Source organism: Scomber scombrus, chromosome 5 (assembly GCF_963691925.1).
Source record: "Scomber scombrus chromosome 5, fScoSco1.1, whole genome shotgun sequence".
Lineage (NCBI taxonomy): Eukaryota > Metazoa > Chordata > Actinopteri > Scombriformes > Scombridae > Scomber > Scomber scombrus.
Window position 1 is genome coordinate 509,326 of NC_084974.1, and position 21,452 is coordinate 530,777.

A 21,452-nucleotide genomic window follows, 5' to 3' on the forward strand; every position below is an offset into this window, starting at 1 on the left:
AAAAAAAGGAAATACTGAAATCACTGTATTTCCTTATGTGATTAAGCAATAAAGCATAAAACACACTCTGTAGATGCTTATTACTTTGGGGATAAGAGTTTTAACTTTTAGAGGGCTGTAATGCATTCCCTAATCTTCAACATTTAATAAATGCCCCTCTTTTGTAGTAACAAAGATCAGTGTACAAAGCATGGTAGCAGCTGATCGTCACTTCCAGCTGTTGGAATGAGAAACGTCACCTGCAGCAGATTATAGCAGCTGTAAGTAGTTTACATTACCCTCTTAAGTAACTTGCCCAGAGGCCAATATTCATTTATTTATGTATTTGTTCCGATCATGGCAATTTTCAAATCATACAAACAAACACACAATAAAGAAAAAAAAACACAACTATCATCTAAATCATATTCCATGACCGAAAAGGAGCAGGAAGAAGAAAATCTTATCAATATGAAACTCAGCTGCTCTCTGTAAGTCATTGTGTAACTACTGCATTGCCAAAGTATCGGATCGGGACTCAAAAATCAAATGACTCGGACTCGGGGGCAAAAAAAATGTGATCAGGACCTCCCTATTGGTAATCATCATTTCCCCAGTAATGAAATCAAATCCAACCAAGACAGTCACAAGCAGAATATGTTCACATCTGAGAGGCTTAAACTAAATTATTTGGATTTGTTTAAACTTAAAAAGTATTTCAGTTAACTTATTTAAATAGATACCGATTATTTTCCTCTCACCTACTTGTTGCAAATTTAATTAAAATCCTTGTTAACGTCTGAGTGTACAGTGAAGAACTACAGCCTACAATAAATATTGTAATGATAATGACTCAGAATGATGTGGAAATGCAGCATTTTCAGTCAAATAACATCACATTTTCTTGAAGGAAGACACTCAAACTCCCAACTGTGTTGAGACATTTCAGTTTTTTACATTTATTACAATGACAATGATTTCTGGTGTCAAAGCTGCTGTAAATGATCACACATGTGACTCTTTGGACATAGATAAACATACCTGGAACAAATCTAAGCTAAGTTTAAGTTATTCCAAAACTGGTGTGTCGGTGTTGTGGACTCTGAGCCCAACTTAAGAAAATCCTACCACACACACACACACACACACACACCATTACTTCCTCTGCCATCCTCTGTGGATAGCAGCGGTTAAGTGAAGAGAAATCATGCTCCAGCAATCAATGCACTTGTTATTTTTAAGGTTTTTGTCAAGAAGTGATAAACAAAGGGAGCAACAGAGTTTATATCTCAGTTCATCGCTGAATCACCTTCCACTCTGAGGCTCATCAAACACTCCCCTAACAAGCTATTGATCCCCAAAACGCCACCATGCTCTGCTTTAAACGCTGCATTTTCCTATTTCCTGCCGACAAGGTCTCTGGCTCTGAACAACACCTATAACAGACAGGAAGGGATCTGGCCACTGCAGATCGGTGAACACATTCAGCAACAAACCAGAAATTGATTGAGAGGTTGGTGCTGACAACAGCTCTACTCAGAAGAAAAAAGAGGCAAAGTCACAGGCAGTTTGGCCTGCACTGTATCACGGAGCCACCCCACCACAGCCACCCAGACTTTCGGCTCGGCCCCTGCTCACAGCTCTACACTCAAATTCAACTATGAGGAGTTGCCAACACATTTCTTCTCAGCAGACCTTTTTTCTCTGGTTGTGTGCATCTCAATGAGCGGCTGATGAGAATCACTGATAGGCGGTAAATGATGCCACACAGAGACTTACTCCACTGAGACACAGCTGTTTCTTCTGGACTTTTCCATTTCACAGGCCTATCAGCATCATTTCAGAGTACAGCGCACCACTGAGCAGCCAAACTTATTACAGGAATGCATTTCTCTCAAATAATAGGAACTGAGGGCTTTTTTTTACCATGAGAAACATATAAAATGCAGCTGAGGTTTGGCAAGACTTCCACGGTCCTCTGAGTTGCCTGACGCCTGTTCTAAAACATGCTGGGTCATGAAAATATTCCAACAGACGCTGATTCACAAGAATTCTGAACCACAGCAGTGGCTCCTACACGCTGCATTGCTAGTACAATGAGGGCTGCAACTAACTAACACATAGTTTTCAACAGGTACAGCTGCAACCAAGTGCAGATGTTGACTAATAGTTAAATCCCAATATGCAGTTTGTAGTTTGTGGACACAACAACCACACTAATGATGTTGCTATTCTGGGAGCCTTAAGAGCTATGAATGTTTAGTTTGTCAGCAACCAGTCATGGGCTCTGCCTCTTGTGTTACAATGTCATATTGTGAGCAAGTAAATATTTTAGTTGAGGGTTCTTATACTGTTCTTTAATAAAGCCTGACACATAAATCAGCTGGCAGTTCAAGTATCAGAAAATATTATTACTGACATGTATGTATGCTGATGAGTAACAAGAAACGTCACTAGATGGTAAATGGACTTATACAGCGCTTTTCTAGTCGTTACGACCACTCAAAGCACTTTTACAACCACCAATCTTTCAATTGGAAGACAACTGCTCTACTTGCCTTGATCGGACTGTACATGACAGTCAACACCCACATACACCCAATAGTATTGAGGTTCAATAAGCACCCTCCCTGAAGCATAAATAATACTGTCTATCTTTATGTATCTGCAAGGCTTCCACTGGTTTACATTTTGTTGTCTGAACATATCTACCAGAGTCTGCATGCTGTTTGTATGCACAGACTCCAACGCTGTCTGCCTCTATGCAGACAAACAATACAGGATAAACACGAGTGCAATATCTGAAACTTCACTAACAATGGCATCCTCCACTGGCCTCAAGACTTTGGACAAGGAACAGACTCTGTCCAGCCACTGACCACTGGAGCTGGAACAGTCATGTTTGGGTGCTGCTACATACTGAAAACAATATTTTGCTATCCAAGCAAAAACTGACAAAAGAGTAATGTGTTGGGCATATTTCTTCTCGTTGTTGCGGTCCAAGTGGAAGGGAAGATTTTCTGTCAGACACCTCCTGCAGCTCTGCAAGCAGCTGGCTGACATGCCAACACTAACCCACCACTCACAGGATCAATACCCATCTGCTCTGGCAGCACCAAGTGCCAAGCCAACACGGCAGTCATGTAGAGGCACAGGAGACATCTCTCTCAGTGTGCACACTGCACATGCTGCACTCTGACTAGGCGTGTAACATTAACAGAAATAAACTTTAATGGGCTGTTGCAGTGGTAACAGGATTTGGAAATGAAAGACAGAACAGGAAAAATGGAGCGATTTCAAAACTCGCAGAAAGCAATTTGAAACTCTGCTGAAACTGATCGGATGTGTGCGGCCCGCGGGAATCCCGCGGTACTGAAGTTCATTTCACTGATGATCACATGATTTAGACGGGACTGGAAAAACAATCGGGTGTGGGGCAGGACAATCTGTCACGGGACTGGCACGGACAGCAGCGTTTTTGTGGAAGCGGGATGGGACACCCTCTATTACACACACCTCCAGGCCAGTTACACCCTCCTTTAACTTCTTGTTGTATGCCCTAGGGATGTGCATTAGCCGTTTTTTCATTATCGACTAACCGGTGGGTTAACTGATGAATAACCAAATATTCTCTGCATGCTGACATTTACATAAGCTAAATAGATAATTTATCAAAAATAACTTTAAATATTCATAACAAACAACAAGCTTTAACTGTGCAAACTTGTGTTAATTTAAATGATAATCAGTCTTCATTTCTTTACAGAAACACATTAATTAATAGAATAAATCTTACAGGCTTACAGACCCCTAAAAATATAACAGGTGGATTATTTTTCTCCCCGTCATAAAGAACGCAGAGCATATCCTTTACAATCATGTTAGCAATGAGAGACGCAACGTTGGTTTTCTCTCTGAGTCTTTTGTTCCAGATGTTGACGTACTAGTTTGGTGATTAGCGTCAGGTCTGTCTCCCTTAGCAACCGTCACAGCAGACAGCAGCTTTTTGTCCGTGTGAAACCACCATAGCTCAACTCTGCTCCACATATTTCACACCTGACAACATTATCCTTTACTTTCTGGAAGCTTTTAAACCATGATGGACTTTTGTGTGTCTTCGTCTGCATCATGTTCCCTCCAGTCAGCTAGCTAGCAGGATAACTTATTACCATCATGTTCCCTCCAGTCAGCTAGCTAGCAGGATAACTTACTACCATCATGTTCCCTCCAGTCAGCTAGCTAGCAGGATAACTTATTACCATCACGTTCCCTCCAGTCAGTTAGCTAGCAGGATAACTTATTACCATCATGTTCCCTCCAGTCAGTTAGCTAGCAGGATAACTTACGACCAAGTCAAAGTAGCCGAGGGCAGCAGTAAACATTGACTCTGTGTTTCAGGTTCTACTTCAACACAAGAAGCTTAGAGCTCCTCCTAGTGGCTGAAAGTGAAACTTGCTCTCCAGTAACTGTTAATGAAGCCTTCATACTAGACTACACAGCTCAACTCCTGATTAAGTTTTTCAATTAAAAAAAAAGAAAAACGACCACAGCACAAACGTTGACGTAAGACCCTGCAAAGGATTATTCGGTTATTTGTTTGTTTGTTGTTTGTTTAGATTTTGTTGGCATAGACGCCTTTATTTATCAGTAGACTGACAGGAAACATGGGAGAGAGAGGGGGGTGTGACATGCAGCAAAGTACCTCCGATCAGGTTTCGAACCGGGGTCGGCTGCGTATATGGCATGCGCTCTAACCACTCGACCACAGTTATTTGGTTTTAATGACAGATTCGTCACAGGAGGCGTCCTGTTATTGTGTCCAATACAATTTTTAGTTAAATATTGTGGCGTTGCAGATATGTCCTGCTGTACAAATCATATTGTACACACTTAGGAAAACATATTTGTTTGGTACAGATCCCCACAAAAATCACATCATGATCATTTCAACATGTTTTTCAATGAAAATGAGAATAATGATGTAAAAATGCATCCTCCCCTCTAATGTTATAAATTATATTGTAATATCAGTAAAAAGAATTGCAATTAAATATATTTTTTAAAATCATTTAGCCCTACAGTGGAGTACCTTAAAGTCTCCTAACAAATGCTTGCTTAAATAATGACAAATTATTCACCACTAGTAACTAGTATCAGCAGCCACTGTGGCTCTGGGGAAAAGGAATGTTTAATTGATGTTTTCTGCTCACACTGGCAAGAACTTCATCTCTCTTTTTGAACACGTGGATGTAAAAAGAGAACTCCCGTCACCGTGTCGGGTAAATCTGACACAGTAAATTAATAGTGGTGGACATGATTTAACATGACAAAGAGCTCACTGTGAATTATTCTGCTGGCTGATTAGACATTTGCCATAGAAGAGGGGCTTCTTTTGAAGGCTAATGCAGTAATTAATTTGAACCTAGTGGATGCAGAGCTTCCTCGTCTAGGTTAGGCTCATGGTCTAGGTGAGTCCTGGTGTTGGAGAGGAGAGGCAAGGTGTGCAGACTGCTGACAGAGATACAGGAGAGCTGCAGCAGCAAACACTCTGCTTACATACACTACATGAGAACAGATCATGGGACAATTATCATTATAAGGGACAATAACACAACTGTGCATGAACTGTGTACGTTATTAACAACTTGAATCACAGTATAGTGCAAAGTGTGTATGTGTTAGGGTTAAACAATTTTGAAAAAATATCTAATTGTGATATGATTTACGGTATTAGAGGGAATGATAATGTTTACATCATTATTCTCATTCTCATTTTTTTAGGGATCTGTACCAAACACAGTAGATTCTATAGTGTAGGACACAATACTTCATTTAAAATGGTATTTGGACACATTAACCTTTAACAAATATTACCCCTCCTGCCACTTGAAAATGTCAGTGGGCCATGTTCAGATTTTGACCAAATTTTGATCCATTACTCAGTCCTACTATGTGTTGCTTAATGACATAATTGGTCATATCAGCTGATGAGCTGAGCATCAGAAAACATGTAAAAGCATTAAACAGCTCATTCAGGGTCACACCTGGCTCTGTGAAATATTTGTGTGGCTCCTCAGTGACTCGTGTCGTGTAGTAAGTACATGGATGTATTTGTCACTCACGCTGTCATGTGCTAACACTTACTGTTAGCAACCAGCTGAGCCTGTAGCAAAACACCAAAGTGAAAATGAAGTGAGAGAAAATGAGCCCCAGTAAAAGCAGGGGGAAAAAATGCTTGTTGCCATGACAGCTTAACATGCTGTTCATCTTAACGTGATGTGAGACCAGGTGAGACTTCCTGAAATAATCATTTCAAATCTCCTCATTTTTAGCCACACATACAGAAGAGTCATTACAAACACTGAGGACTGCTGATTAAGTGAACTTTCACTGTTAGGTTTATCAAGCCATGCCACAATGATGGTCAATGGATTGTTTTACTACAAACATAAATGCACTCTTATTCACTGAAAATAAACAAGTTGATTTTGTTTGAATCCCATATCTTATCTGGTCTGTGCACCTGCTCTTTAAATAAAAACACATTTGTTTAATTCATGCAGCAAATGATCAGAGATCTCAACTTAAATCACATTCAGCATCATTTAATATCGCATCACGTCTAAATTGCAATATTCTTCATGACTATTTAAATTAAAACCAATTCAGAACTTTAATTAGCAATGTTTTCTTTATAATATACTTGCTTAACTGACTTCTTTATGAAGCCTGTCAGTCTGGTTTTTCCTCGACACTCTAGACTCCTTTGGGAAGCATCTTTCTCTCTCTAACACCACAACTATAGACAGTACGCAGGTATGATTTAAGAATGAACTTGACTTCATTGCACACAAAGCAGGAGAAAATTACTCAATGACATAAGATGTGTAAAAACATTTACACTCATCATATATATTACTGCAGGAAGTTTGATTTGGGGCTTCTGACATTAGTTTGCATAATTGGTCAATGGCAAAAAAAAAACCCAAAAGCATTCTTGGACATTTTAAACTGTAAAACAGCAGTTGTGAGGCGGAGGTATAACCTGTTTTTTTCTCTGCTGTTAAAAAACAGAGTGTAAGTGAAGATAAGTCATTGGTTCATTCAGTAAGCCGATGAATATCTGTGTGGTGTGTATAGAAAACGCAGCACTTTCACTGGACGTTTAATACTTACTGCAAAACTGTGAAGTTGTCGCCACCAATGTTTTCCAAAGTAGCCCATCTAATGATCCTGTCTGTTTTAATGTGTCTTATCATCAGTTATTGGTTCATATTTATCAAACACTTATCAGTTCGCTGTGTGCGATGGTGCACTTCATCAGTTTATCAAACAACCAAAGCCGGTCCCACCAATCACGTACTGCCAGTTTTGGTTGTTTGATTAACGGATCAAGTGCACCCAATCACCAGAGCATGCAGCCAACTAATAGCTGTACATGCAAAGTTCTCAGATCACTATATATCCCAATATATATGAGGTGGTACATTATTTCATCTAATTGAGTTTTGGCTTTTGAATTCAAGTGAATCAAGTCCTAATTTCTGTGACTTAAGTCCAACTCAAACCTCAGGTCTCAGCTGTTCAGCTAGAGCTGGGCGATACTGCCAAAAATGATGTCACAATAAAAATGTTCATCAGACCATATCGATCATTATTTTTCTATAATTATTTCTTTCCAGTTCAAAAGCTGATTTTTGCTCCTGAGTGAAAATGAACCATTATTTTATACTATTGTTTAAGAACATGACAGACACTTGAATATTTCACAAATCTGACGTAGAACATTTAAAACAATTATGATTCTAAAATCAAAAGTAAAATACGAGTAAAATAAGTAAAATCCTTCTTCAGTCCTCTTTCCACAAAAAATACAATAGAAAAATTGAGTGCTGCTGTGTGATACTGAACATATAAAAGATGTTGTTAAGATGTCCAATAATACACGATGATGGGAGCATTTCAATTGTGACACAGTTCATAGCCGACACAAATCACCTCCGCCTGATGAAGTTGTGACCTGACGTGCTGACATGCTGAGATTAGCTTACTGTCTCAATTCCATCTGCTGGTGTTTCTGTGGTACTGGTTCATTTAGCTATATATATTATTCACTGCTGTACATTTAAACTTACACTAGCTCTCTCCATTTAGCGACTGTCTTGCAAATTCCCAGTTGGTTACATGTTCAGATCCAGATCTGCTACCTATGAAGCTCCTGCCATGGCTCTCTCATCCGTTTAATTATATCAAACATTTGCTGTATTTAAGATTGAAGACAATTATATGAACATAATTATTGATGATGTTTTATCACCCAGTTCTCCCCATTTTGTACCATGTAAGTAGATTTTCCTCTGGAAAGCCTCTGGAGTGGACTGCCAACAGTTTAAGACAATGATATCGTGCTAATGATTTAAAATGAATATTGACATGATTTATGATGGTAAACTGATACAGCACCTTGACATTCTGTTACAAGGCCAAATCTACATGAGTAGCTTTCCAGATGCTAAACTCTTTGTCTGCATGCAGCCTGCTCAGAGCAGAGAGGCAAAAATGGACCAAACACATGAAAATAACAAAGACAGACAGTAATGCTGGGCATCTGGGCAGACACAACCACCATTCAACAGCATTCCAGCAGTCACTGAGAACAATAGCAGGCCCGCTCACACACACTCACCCCAACACACACATACCACTTGCACAAACAGTGGGAAAGAAACACACAACAGCACAGCCCCCCCATACCCGCCTGGATGAAGAGGGGAACCAAAGAAATCCCCCAACTCACTCTCGCTATCCTACACACACAGAGAAGGAGGGAGGGGGGCCTGCACAGTGCTGGCATTTGGCACGAACAGACGCTCACAAAGCCCTCGGGACCCCAAAGATCAAGGAAAAGAGAGGGGGAGGGTGGAGGAGCAGGAGGAGGGGTTGCAGTGATGCCATTTCCAAGCAGGCAGCCTGTGGAGTGAGGCGCTCAGGGAGAAGAAGAACAAAACGAATGGAAGGATGGTCTCCCCCTCCTTCTTCTCCTCCATGTGGAGGTCAGTGTGCTCAGCAGGGAGGTCAGCCACTGCAGGCAGCGGCCATGCAGCAGCTCCACTGCAAAATCTCATGCACATGTTATCTGCAGTAATGCAGGCAGAATACAGATGGGCTGCAGTGAGGTGACGCCATGATATTCACTTGAACACATACTGTAATGTCTATCAGACAAATGGATAGCACATCCAACTGTGGGTTCTCATGTTGTAAAGCACTGCTTAAATACACAACCTGATTTAAGTCCAAATCTCAGCATCTCCATGACAGCAGATGTGTCAGGCTGAATTTTGGCAAAATGTGAAAAAGTCATCCACAAGCATGAATGTGATTGTCATCTAAGGATGTGATAACATCATTATAGCAGGGGAGGAGGTCCAACATTTTGGTAGATTCAGATGAGGAGATTTCATTTTGTTTGTCAGGTACAGGCACAGATAAGTCCAGGGCGTGTTTAGCCTAGCTTAGCACAAAGATTGGAAGCAGGAGGATACTAGTTAGCCATGCTCCATGAAATGAATGACAAATATGTAAAGAAATCCAACAAAAAGCCAACAACTCTAAAGCTTATTAACAAATCAAAAGGTTTAGTTACCTGTCAGCTAGAGATGCAAATGCTGCATTCATGCACTGCTGAGTAGAATGAACAGAAAAAAGCGCTTGTTATTCTGGCTTGGGAGCACACACACATTATTTCAAGATGGTTGACTCTTCTGTTATCCCTGCAGTCGCAACATATAAATAGCCTAATTAGCCAGTAGCAAAATGCATGAGGTCATTGCACCTGTTGACTGTTGGTCAGAATATAGTTTAAATACAAACTTCTCCTGAAACTACAATATCTTTTTTTATATTTATATTTCTACACATGCCAAATACCCAACGTGCACATACATTTTTCATAGTTTTGAAACTGTAGAGCCTCTTCATAGAGGTAAGCTAAAAGTTCCATACTTTGTGCTAAGCAAGGCTAACACATCCTGGACCTATCTCTGTACTGGACTTACAGTTGAGCTTATAGAACTTGTAACAATCTATCCCTTAAAATAACCAGCACTCCCCTTGAGTGGTGAAAGGGTTAATCACATGATTGGGCTCATCTGACTGAAGGTAAGATGATGAACCAAATATTCAAACCCTAGGCACCAGGTTTGAAGGCTACATCATTTCAACAGATGGAAATATTCTATTCTGTTCTCTTGAGTCACCATCTACAGCTACACAGGCTCCAGTCATATTAATTAATGTGGTTGCCTACAGTGGACCAAGCTGGGTTCCAATCAGCCAGTGCGAAAACAGGTGAAAGAAAAGAAGGTGTAGGGGTAAAAGGTGATGAGGAGTAGGAGGTATTTGGGAAGAAATGAGGCCAGCAAAGCAAGTGAATGGACAGCTGTGTAGTTGTTTGGCCGCCTGCCTGCCTTCATGCTTGCTGAAAGGTGAGAGGAGGGAGCACGCACACACACACACACACACACACACACACACACACACACACACACACACACACACACACACACAGAGTAGCAAATGTATGTGCATAGATGTGTGTGTGGCTGGCCCTGACTAAATGTCCCCTTCAGTCTCATCTGAAATCACTATCTCCTGCATCCTGATGGCTTTTGCAGAAAACTCACAATAAAAATGACTCCACCCTGACAGAGCGGCCCTTCAATGAGTGGTGGTAACCTTCATGATGTATCTTCCCTTTCTACACACATGTACACACACACCTGCACAATGCACATTTGCACTGAGGGCCTGTAGGACATATCAGACCAGCCCCAGTTGTTGCTTCCAGCTGTCTGTGTGCAGCAACACACACATGCACCTCTAAACTCCAGCATGTCTGTACTGCCATCACATTCACCCTGCAGGACTCCCTCTCTGTGACAAACATCATTCAAAGATCTTTTTCCCCTCTCCAAGAGCTCCCAGGCCTCCAGCTGATGAAATGATCCACTAATTATGATTTCTTTCTTTCAGTCCTAGAGCTTTCCAGCTATGGCAGTGAATGCGCTATACTGTAGGCTACAGTGTTATGGAGGTAATTAACATAACTGCGCAGGATAGGCCTACTCTATGAGGCTTTTTTGTTAAAAGCAGATATTTAAGTTGCAGCATCTGATGTCCGATAACAGAGATGCACCTGCATCTGTTGAAAAATGCATAACATGGATGAAGCTCAACGTTTCTACAAATGCACAACTGTCACTGATGATACCAAATTCTATTTCATACTGCAGGTTGTACTGCAAGGAGAAAGCAATGACAGCTACACAGCGATGAGGTCCGGATGGCTGCAGCAGGTCCGGACTCTCAGTTGTCCCATGCAGCTGAAGCCGTAGCTCGCTGTTGATCAGCAGCTCAACTGTTCTCCCCCACACTGTTTGCTTCCACACAGTTAGAGCTGCGTGGAGCCACACAGCTGCACAACGTCAACACAGACAGTAATATAGCAGATGTTACATGGCTCAGGTCAGACACCTCGTCCCACTCAGTCTAGCAGATAAAAAAAGAAGACGTAACGCCGGCAGTGAAAACCTCTTCCCCGCATTACCCTGCTCGTTTGTTCGCACGCCTCTAACTTTGTACCCGCATCCCAGCAGTGACTCACCCGGCCATGCTGCAGAATATCCCGGTGAATAAGTCCGTCTTACTCCGTAGTACCATCCACACCAGCAGAGCCGCTCTCACACTGCCTTAATGTTCACTGACTGTCCGCTTCACTCTGCGTTACTACCGCTGCTGCTGGAGTCGCGCGCTCACGACGGGAGTGGGTCGCGCGCAGAGGTTCGCGGGCACAGCGCAGCCTAGTGGAGAGTACACGGAAGTGATTTCTTGCCCCGCATTTTTTTTTAAAAAGTAGGCCGTTTTAATTAAATTAAATATGATTGTAATTCCAAACCAAATACACATTAGATGGGGGCCATGGCTGGTGGCACACATTTAAACATTTATACCAGAAAGAGCCTATATCATACTAACTAAATACACAATGTGATAGGTCAATACAATCATTAGAAAGTTGTTTTTTGTTGTTGTTGGTTTTTGTTTGGTTGTTTGTTTTGTTTTTTGGGTTTTGTTTCTTTCCCTTTTGCCTTTTGCAGTATAGGCTGAATTCAAATGTCCACCTTCATGGACTTCTGATGTAGAAATATTGACGTTTTCACTGTCATGTCAAGCCTGTGAGCTGAACTGCATGAGGATCAAATGGCTACCAGCATGGCCTCTGGTGACTGACTGAGGATCTCCTCACTTCCTGTTTGATTTTGTCCTTATCTATAAAGTAGTCATTTATTGGATAGGTGGTAGTGTGTGGGTTGTTCTTTGTTTTTGTGTGGTGGGGGTCCTGACGTCTACAGCCCCGGATTATCTGTGAGACGAGAAAGCACAGACAACTCCAGGGAAGAAGTTTAGGTTATTGCGCAGTGTTCTGGTAGGTACATAAGGTACTATGAGCTCTTTAAGATATGATGGAGCCTGATCATTAAAAGCTTTAAAAGTGAGGAGAAGGATTTTAAATTATTTTCTTGATTTTACAGGAAGCCAATGCAGTGAAGCTAAAATAGGAGTAATATGATCTCTTTCTAGTTTTTGTCAGAAGTCGTGCAGCTGCATTCTGGACCAGTTGGAGAGTCTTTAGAGACTTGTTAGGACAGCTTGATAATAATGAATTACAATAATCCAGCCTAGAAGTAACAAATGCATGGATTAGTTTTTCAGCATCATTTTGAGACAGAATATGTCTGATTTTTGAAATGTTACGCAGATGAAAATAGGCAGACCTTGAAATTTGTTTTATGTGGGAATTAAAGGACAGATCCTGGTCAAATATAACTCCTAGGTTCCTTACAGTAGTACTGGAGGCCAAAGTAATGCCATCCAGAGTAGTTATATCATTAGGTAATGTGTTTCTGAGGTGTTTAGGGCCAAGCACAGTGTCCTGTTTCAGTCAATAACCATTAGGATGTAATAGAGAAAGGGTTCCTTTAAACACCACACAGCTTCACAGTTATGTTCCAGTTCACGTGCAGTGTACACGTAGGAACACAGCAGGAACTCACCTAAGGACACATATACAGCTCGCCCTGTCAGAAGAAAAAAACACCCACATTAGCTTTTATGCAAACATAACAAGCAGAGACATGAAGGGATTATTACTGTCAGAGTAGTTTGGCAGCTGCCTTCATCCACCTATTTGGCACTCCTCTGCTGTATTTTTCAGAGTTCACTGACAGTGAATGAAGCTTTGGGAGATAGAACCACCACTCTGCTAGTTGGCAGTGATTACTGTAACATCTCTCAGGAAAATTCACAGACTGAAAGAAATGTGAAGAAAAGTACATTTAATATTTCTTCTAGTACTCTTCCTCCTGTACTCTGTAATATTGAATTGTTACTAAATATCCACATAGTTTCAGTGTCACACAAATGACAGAGTACTGAATTGTTCAAATGATGCCAGGGATTTATATTTTTTCATTTCAGTGTCTTTTCAGTTGCAGTCAGGTGATGAACTGTCTCCAGACCTCCACTAGAAGATAACCAACTTTATTCTTATAAATAAGTCATTGACTACTCTATTTTAATATCAGGCAGAACAGAGCCCGTCAGAATACGTGAGATATACAGTATGCACCCAAAATCCAGGAAGTGAAAATATATTCTGTTGTTAAATATATATGTGTTGTCAGTAGGATGTGTTGTTTTAAATACTGCTCTTGTACTTGCTGCACCACCTTTCAGCATACTCTGAGGCACTCTGACATGAATTTCCTGTCAAATGCACAGGTTTTTTTTTTTTTTTAGCTTTCCCACAAGGTCACTTCATCAAGGAGGAATTCTCAATTTTGTTCTCATATTTTTAAAATATTGGTTTTACGGTTTAGTCAGATCAAAAGACACAAATATACTTACTGTATACACGGAAACACATACAAACACCTAAAGTATAACAAAGCAATGATATCAAGAATACGATAAATAGAATAAAATACATTTTAAAAGAAAGGGAGAACAGCTTGATTTCTTTAAATGAGGTGAGTCTTCTTGGCAAAAATCCTGCCAACTGTCCCGTTCTGTTTGTATGAGTGAGGGAAAGGCTGGTCTCCATAGCAAAACATGTCAGCCTCCATGATGTTGTTTCTGTATTACCCTAAGTCACAGTCTATTTTGGGGGGGTGTCATGATGGGAAAAACACTTTTCTATTAAAGACTGGTTTATTTGAATGCACCAGTAGTTATTCATTTATAATCACATATGTTTATACTCCCAAACTTTCTCAATTTACTTTTATTAGAAACACAATCAAACAGTGTGTCAGGTTAATGGTTAATGGTCCGGTAATGATTTGCTTACCTGAACTGGACCGGTATATTAACTCAGACTGTGTTCAGGTTAGGCTGAGTTTCAATTAAACCTTTTAAAAGAACACAGTAACTTTACATATTTAATAGAGTGTGTAGATGTATGCTTCATGAGAGCTGACACTGTGTGTAAATAGACTACTGCGTTTTGCACATCGTGCTTCAACATCAGTTTGGTCTGTAAATACTAAAACATCACAGCAACTAGTGTCTGAAATACTTCTGATCAACATACAAACATTTTTCCATACATCCATACGTCATACAGCATTAACGGGTCATCAATAGTCTATCTATTTTCATTAGCTGTTAAAGCCCCTGGAGCGTTTGACACCGTTGTTTAAAGGACGTTATAGATCATGAGTGTTTATAGTTATAGTTATTGTTATAATTATTGGTCTTATACACTGGTTTGTACAGTAGTCAATGTCAACTTTATTTATATAGCACATTTAAAACAGCCAATGGCCTACCAAAGTGCTTTACGTTAAAATAAGCAGAAACAATAAAAACAAACAATAAAAGCAATAAAAACAATAAAAAACAAAATAATATAGAGAAATAAAACAGATAAAAGACCCAATAAAAAAAAGGCTCGGCTGAAAAAAGCTAGACTTGACCACTGAGCTGACCTGTTTATCTCATTTAAAAGCACCATCAATAATAATGCCAAGATTCCTGGCGTTATTAGTCAGAGTAACAGTTCAAAAATATTTGACCAAAATGGATCTAATACTGAACAACCCCAAAATAAAGGACTGATAAATTCACTGTGATTTTTGAGGTGCATTTTTCCATCTATCTGCAAAGTCAAGGGCCCCAGTTGAGGATTTAATGTTTAGCAGTTCATGTAAAGGGAAAATGACACTATCACAGCATTCTGACCAGATTTGCTGTAGTGCTGTGTAAAGCAGCAGACCTGCAAATATCTTGTGAAATGTAGTATGACATGTAGCACAAGCTGATAGGCTGCAGCTGGGCTGTGGTATGCAGATGCTGGTGAGTTGTTTGACTTTCTACATAACAATAGTTTATTTAAGGATTTTCAATCTGGATTTAAAGTTCATCATAGCACACAAAAAGCACTGGTTAAAGTTGAGAATAACCCCCTGATTGCATTGGACAATGGACTTGCTCAATGTTAGTGCTGCATTTGACATCATAAACCATCACATTTTGTTATAAAGACTGGAACAGTTAATTTAAATCCCAGCATGCAGGCTTACTTGTGGTACCTAGTATCTCTAAAAGTAGAATGGGAGGCAGAGCCTTCAGTTATCAGGCTCCTCTCCTGTGGAACCATCTCCCAGATTCGGTCCGGAGGGCAGACACCCTCTCTACTTTTAAGAACAGGCTTAAAAGTTTCCTTTTTAATAAAGCTTATAGTTAGCAAGCTCCTAGTTTATGCTGCTATAGGCTTAGACTGCCGGGGGACTCCTACCTCCATGATGCACTGAGCTCCTCTCTCCTCCTCTCTCTCTCTTTTTCTATCCATCCATCTATATCCATTAACATTCATGTACTATTAATGCATTCAATAACCTAAACTTCTTCCCTGGAGTTGTCTGTGCTTTCTCGTCTCACAGGTAATCTGGGCCTGTAGACGTCCGGATGACAGATTCCAGTCCCGGACCTTCTAGCTTCAATGTTTATTTTCTATGTGCTTCTCTCTCTCTCCTTTTCTTCTAATTTTGGTCTCATCTGACCACATCACATTCTCACAAGCCTTGTCTGAATCATTCAGGTGTTCATTGGCAAACTTCAGACGGGCCTGTACATGTGCCTTCTTCAGCAGGGGGACCTTGCGGGCACTGCAGGATCTCAATCCATTATGGCGAAGTGTGTTACCAATGGTTTTCTTGGTGACTGTGGTCCCAGCTCCCTTAAGTTAATTAACAAGATCCTCCCGTGTAATTCTGGGCTGATCCATCACCTTTCACAGAATCATCTTTACCCCACGAGGTGAGATCTTCCATGGAGCTCCAGAGCGAGGGTAATTGACTGTTATCTTGAATTTCTTCCATTTTTGAATTATTGCCCCAACAGTGGTGTCTTTCTCATAAAGCTTCTTGCTGATGGTCTTGTAGCCCATTCCAGCCTGGTGCAAGTCTACAATCTTCTCCCTGACGTCCTTTGACAGCTCTTTGGTCTTGCCCATGGTGGTGGAGAGGTTTGAATGGAAGAGATTGATTCTGTGACAGGTTTATTTTATACACATAACGAGTTGAGATTAGAAGAACTTTCCTAAAGGGACAGGACTAATTTGAGTGCCTCATGGGGGTCAGAATTCTTGCTGGTTGGTAGGGGATCAAATACTTATTTCACTCAATCAAATACAAAATCATTTTTAACCTTTATTTAATGTTTTTTTTTCTGGATTGTTTGTTGATATTCTGTCTCTCTCTGTTAAAATAAACCTACCATAAAAATGATGGATTGTTCATATCTTTGTAAGGGTCAAATCATTATTTCCTCCACTGTATACTATGCTGCTACACTGCATACCCTTGACTTCCTCCATTATCTTGAGCCACATTAAACCGTTACATCCCATGGGAAAATCCTTCAGGCCTCCTGCATCACCAGCAAAAGACCATGGCCTTGAGAGCGACTCCAAAAGAAACTAGATGTGCCCTGCTTTTGGCTGCTGTTGAATGAATATCAGTATACTCTCTTAACCCTGAATCAGGATCAGTGGCTATTAGAGGGAACCTAAAAAATGTACCTCTAGCATTCATACAAACCTTTACAGAAAAGATCTCAGCCAGCATGTCCATGCGGGCCCCACATGGGTTAAATGCGGGCTACGTGGGTACTGAGTGGTCATGGACTTGAACTGGGCAAATTTTGCAGGTCCCACATGGTTTCAGTAACATGGGCCCCCTCAGTAGAAGAAGAATTGTGTTATCTTCTACAACATGGAGGAACAACTGACCTGCAGAGTACCTGACAAACTCTGTGCAGGTGTACTGAGGAAAACAGCCATTCATACCAAATACTCATTTTATTTAGCTTTCTGCTGTTGTATCACGTTAACTGATAAGTACAAATTATTCATTGCATTATTTTTGAAAGTATCATCACTTTACTTTAGTGTCTAGAACTTTTGCACAGTTCTGTATGTAACTGTTATATTAGAAGATTAATATAATGTATGTCCTTTAAGGAATTTCAGAGTTCTGTTTAAATGTCTTTCTGTGTGTATGTTTGACATTTTAATAATAATTCTCTTCTAAATAAAATATTTCTTAAATCTCTAAATTGGTTAAATAATTTGTATTATATTTTGCTAAGTGAACTATGTGAAAAGTTATAGCCAGAATGAGAGAGAAGCAGCTTACATGTAGAGGAATAAAAGGCAAAAGACAGAGAGAGCAGAACATGCTTACTCAAAAAGTTCCATCTCAAATAACAGAATACCCAGACAGGAGTTCTACTACCAGGTCTGAATGAAGCTCCTTTGCTAGCTGTGGAGTTTGATTGTGTACATTATTATAGGGTGCGGACCCTCCTCAGTCTGCTGGCCGCTAACACTGCAGTAGTACTGCAGGACTGAGCAGCACCGTAGAGAGCAGCTGTTACATTTAATCATTTTCACTAGCTTCTGGCTCCTTTGACGAGGTTGTTTTGGTGAAATGACGCTGCCAGTGCTAGCATACCAAGGCACACTACACAGTTTAGTGATACTTCTGTCTAGGGTGACATGAGCAACATGAACTCTAGCAAGTGATTCAAGCCCAGAGATGGTCACTATGGTAACTGGGGATGCTATTGAAACAGATCAATAGAAGAAAATGAGAAAAAAAGCAACATGTCACATCTGGTAACATCTTGGTGGGGCTATGCTGGGGCTATTGTTAATATTAGGGGGGCTATGGCCCAATCTAGCCCCACTCTAGTGCTATCTATGAATATACCTGCTTGTACATTTATCAGAATTTTGAGTTTTAGTTCAATTATTCAGTTAAAGCTAGCAACAAATGCAAATTTGTTGTCATTGTGATATTTGTATATTGTTATTTTTGATGTTGTTTCATACTTTCTCTCTTAAAAGTCTTTCTAGGTAATATGAATAGGTAAGGAGATACGGGACAACCTTGTTTCAGACCCCTTTGCAAGTATATTTATGAGAATTCACTATCCTTGATTATTTTTATTATTGAATTACTATATTAATTATGGATAGAGCAATGTTGAAATATTACAGACATTTTTACATTAAATCTAATGATTCATTAAAGGCTATTTCAAGATCTCCAACAATATGAATGATACAATCTCAAAATCTAATGAGCATGAACCATTGTAAATTGGGCCAAATCTCAACTCTGCATGCAAGATATTATTGAATGTACAGTATATTGTTCAAATGGATACAGTGCTGTCCCACACTTTAGTACTGTGAGTTATGATTAACAACAATACAGCTTCAATTCCTGCCAACACTGCTTTAGACCATTCCCTCGTTACTTGAAGTGTTACTGCTTGTCACTCAAAAAACTGTGCACACATCCATGCAGAAGTTGACTGTATGAGCAAAAACTGAAGAGTATAGAATACAACTAGCAACTAGCCATGTTATGATGATAGATGGATAGACAACAAAACAACAGAAAAATATGAGTCTGCAGGAGTGAGTTGAGAAGTCTACATGGATGGATGGATTGTATCTGAGGAACATTACGAATTCCAGCTGATCACACCTGCTTAAACAGGAAAACAACTACTTTACCAGCCATCCTAACGGTTATAATATCACATTCAGTTCTTTCTGTGTTTGGGTTTACAAAAAAAAATTAATAATTAGAATTCAAGATTGAATCAGGTGGAACAGGCTGATTTTAATTACACTTAGTTGACCTCTGTTAAACCCTGTGGGATCTATGCATATCATAGTGATTCTTCATGGGGATCTGGCCAGTTTGCAGTCTGGCAGACTGACAGACTGATGGACTAACAGACATTTCCATCCTCAGGCCTCACCACTGCTTCAGACAGAGCTTTATAAACTGAGCTCATATTATGGTGGTATCGAGCAGTTCATTTAATTCAGTTCATAGACTGAGCCCCTTATTTTTCTTTTCGTGTGCTTTAACAACAAAATCCACAGCACATACTCAGCATTATTTTTTTATATGACCATTATCCCTGCCAACCTTTTCCAATAAGAATTTATATACAGCTCAGTCAGCGATCTTGATCTTTAAATAGAGCTGCTGGATAACAGGGGAAAATGGAGTGACCTTTGAATCATACTTTTGTCTCCACTATCATTATTTTCAGTAAATGGTGCAGAAAGCCTTCCATTTCCTTGTCATGTTACACATAGCTGGTTGTGTGCTCGCTAAAGCCACAGCAACTGAGAAAAATGCTCCCAAAATTACAAGCTTCCTTCTTCTCTCCCTTTTTCTCTCTCCCAATTTTGACTCGCTTTTTAGTCATGGCAAGAACACCGATGCCTCTCTCTCTCTCTCTCAGTTATATTCTGGATCCTTCCAAATCAGTCAATTTCTTCACTGATTTCTCTGTCACCAAACTGTCCCTCACTCCCTTATCTGAATATACCCAACATCTGACTTTTGTATAAATCAAACACATGTTGTCCTCCAACATCATGCAGTGTTGTGCATCACATGTCTGTATTTGTGTTTACTGACAGAGAGTACTGCTGGTGTTGTGCGGGTGTCACTTTTCCGTCTGTCTTCAATGTTTTCTATTCTCTTCTCTGCGTATGTTGTCATGTCAGATTTGTTGCTATTGCCCTGTCCTCACTGACCACCTCACCCTCCCAGGCCTCCTGATAACTGACTCACATTAATGCCACCTGGCAGAGGAGCTGCCCTGCTGGCTTTGTCCCATGACGTCACTGGTCTATGTCATTGACTGTAAAAGAGATGGATATTATGCCCCTTGGTGGCTAGGTGAAATATAGATGATGGGACATCAGCCAGACTAAAGTACACATCAAATACATTTTTCCAAAAAATGGTTTCTGTCATTTTTGGTAGTTCTTATCACACTGATGTTTGTCTAAGTGCTCATATTTTCTGATAAGTTTGTTTTCACTTAGTTATTTGACGGGGGGGGGGGGGGGTGTTAGTCAGGTCATCATCCCGCTGCCTGACTCTAATGCACAGTCTGGTTCCAAACAACATCACACAAACACGATGGCAGCTCCCGTAAACGAGATATTTCTGGAGATGTTCATTTTTATATACAGTGAATCATTTATTTTCCTTCCCTGGACACAATCCTTCATTCACTATCAATCATTTTTACTGGACCAATGTTATCTGAACATCACCTGTCCCAGCTGCACTCCTCATCATACAAAATCATTGGTACCATCACTTAACATTACTCCTGTGTGTGCTCTGTGCTACATCCTGCTACTAACCTGTTTGTGATCTCTATTCATCCCTCTCATATTATTGTTAACCTTACCCCCCCTTTGAGTTCTTGAAAGATCGAGAGTCTACAGTAATGCTGGTGGCTGTACTCAGGATGTATGTATAGCTTTGAGCTATATGTTGATGTTGGCATGCTACCATTCTCACAATGGGAATGTTTACGCGTGGGTTTTTAGTTGCTAATGCTTCCCATGTTCACCATCTTAGTTTAGCATGTTGCCATATGCAAAACACCCATCCCACCAACAACCTGTATAGCTGATGAAAGTTTCAGTATCACATTATAACATGAAACATGGCCCTCTGGAGGTAGCGTAATTTCTAATTGATCTGAGGTTGGACGAGCCACCACAGTCCACAAGCACTAACACACATGCTAAGGAGAACACAGATCTCTCTTTGTAGTCGTCATTGTAGGACGAAATGGCTGCAGCATGTTTTAATCATGGACAGAGCACACAGCTGCACTGAAAAGCAGACCATATAATAATGCCATGGCATATGGAGAAAGTGTAGGAGTGCATCAGAGGGAGTCCACCTTTGCCCGCTATAATGTGAAACTATCAGTTTCACATTATATATGTAATAAGTTATCACACTATAACGTAACATGAAACTTAATCTTTTTTCCTTTTTCTTATGTGG

At 40.2% G+C, this 21,452-nt stretch overlaps 1 protein-coding gene across 1 annotated transcript in view; it reads right to left on the reverse strand.

Moving 5' to 3' along the window:
• The window catches only part of fat3a (FAT atypical cadherin 3a), a 174,857-nt gene extending 163,158 nt beyond the window's left edge, over positions 1-11,699 (reverse strand). The window contains exon 1 of the mRNA XM_062418455.1: positions 11,645-11,699. The gene's annotated coding sequence lies outside the window, so the exon portion shown is untranslated. The remainder of the gene's footprint in view (positions 1-11,644) is intronic.
• Positions 11,700-21,452: the final 9,753 nt, after the last annotated feature.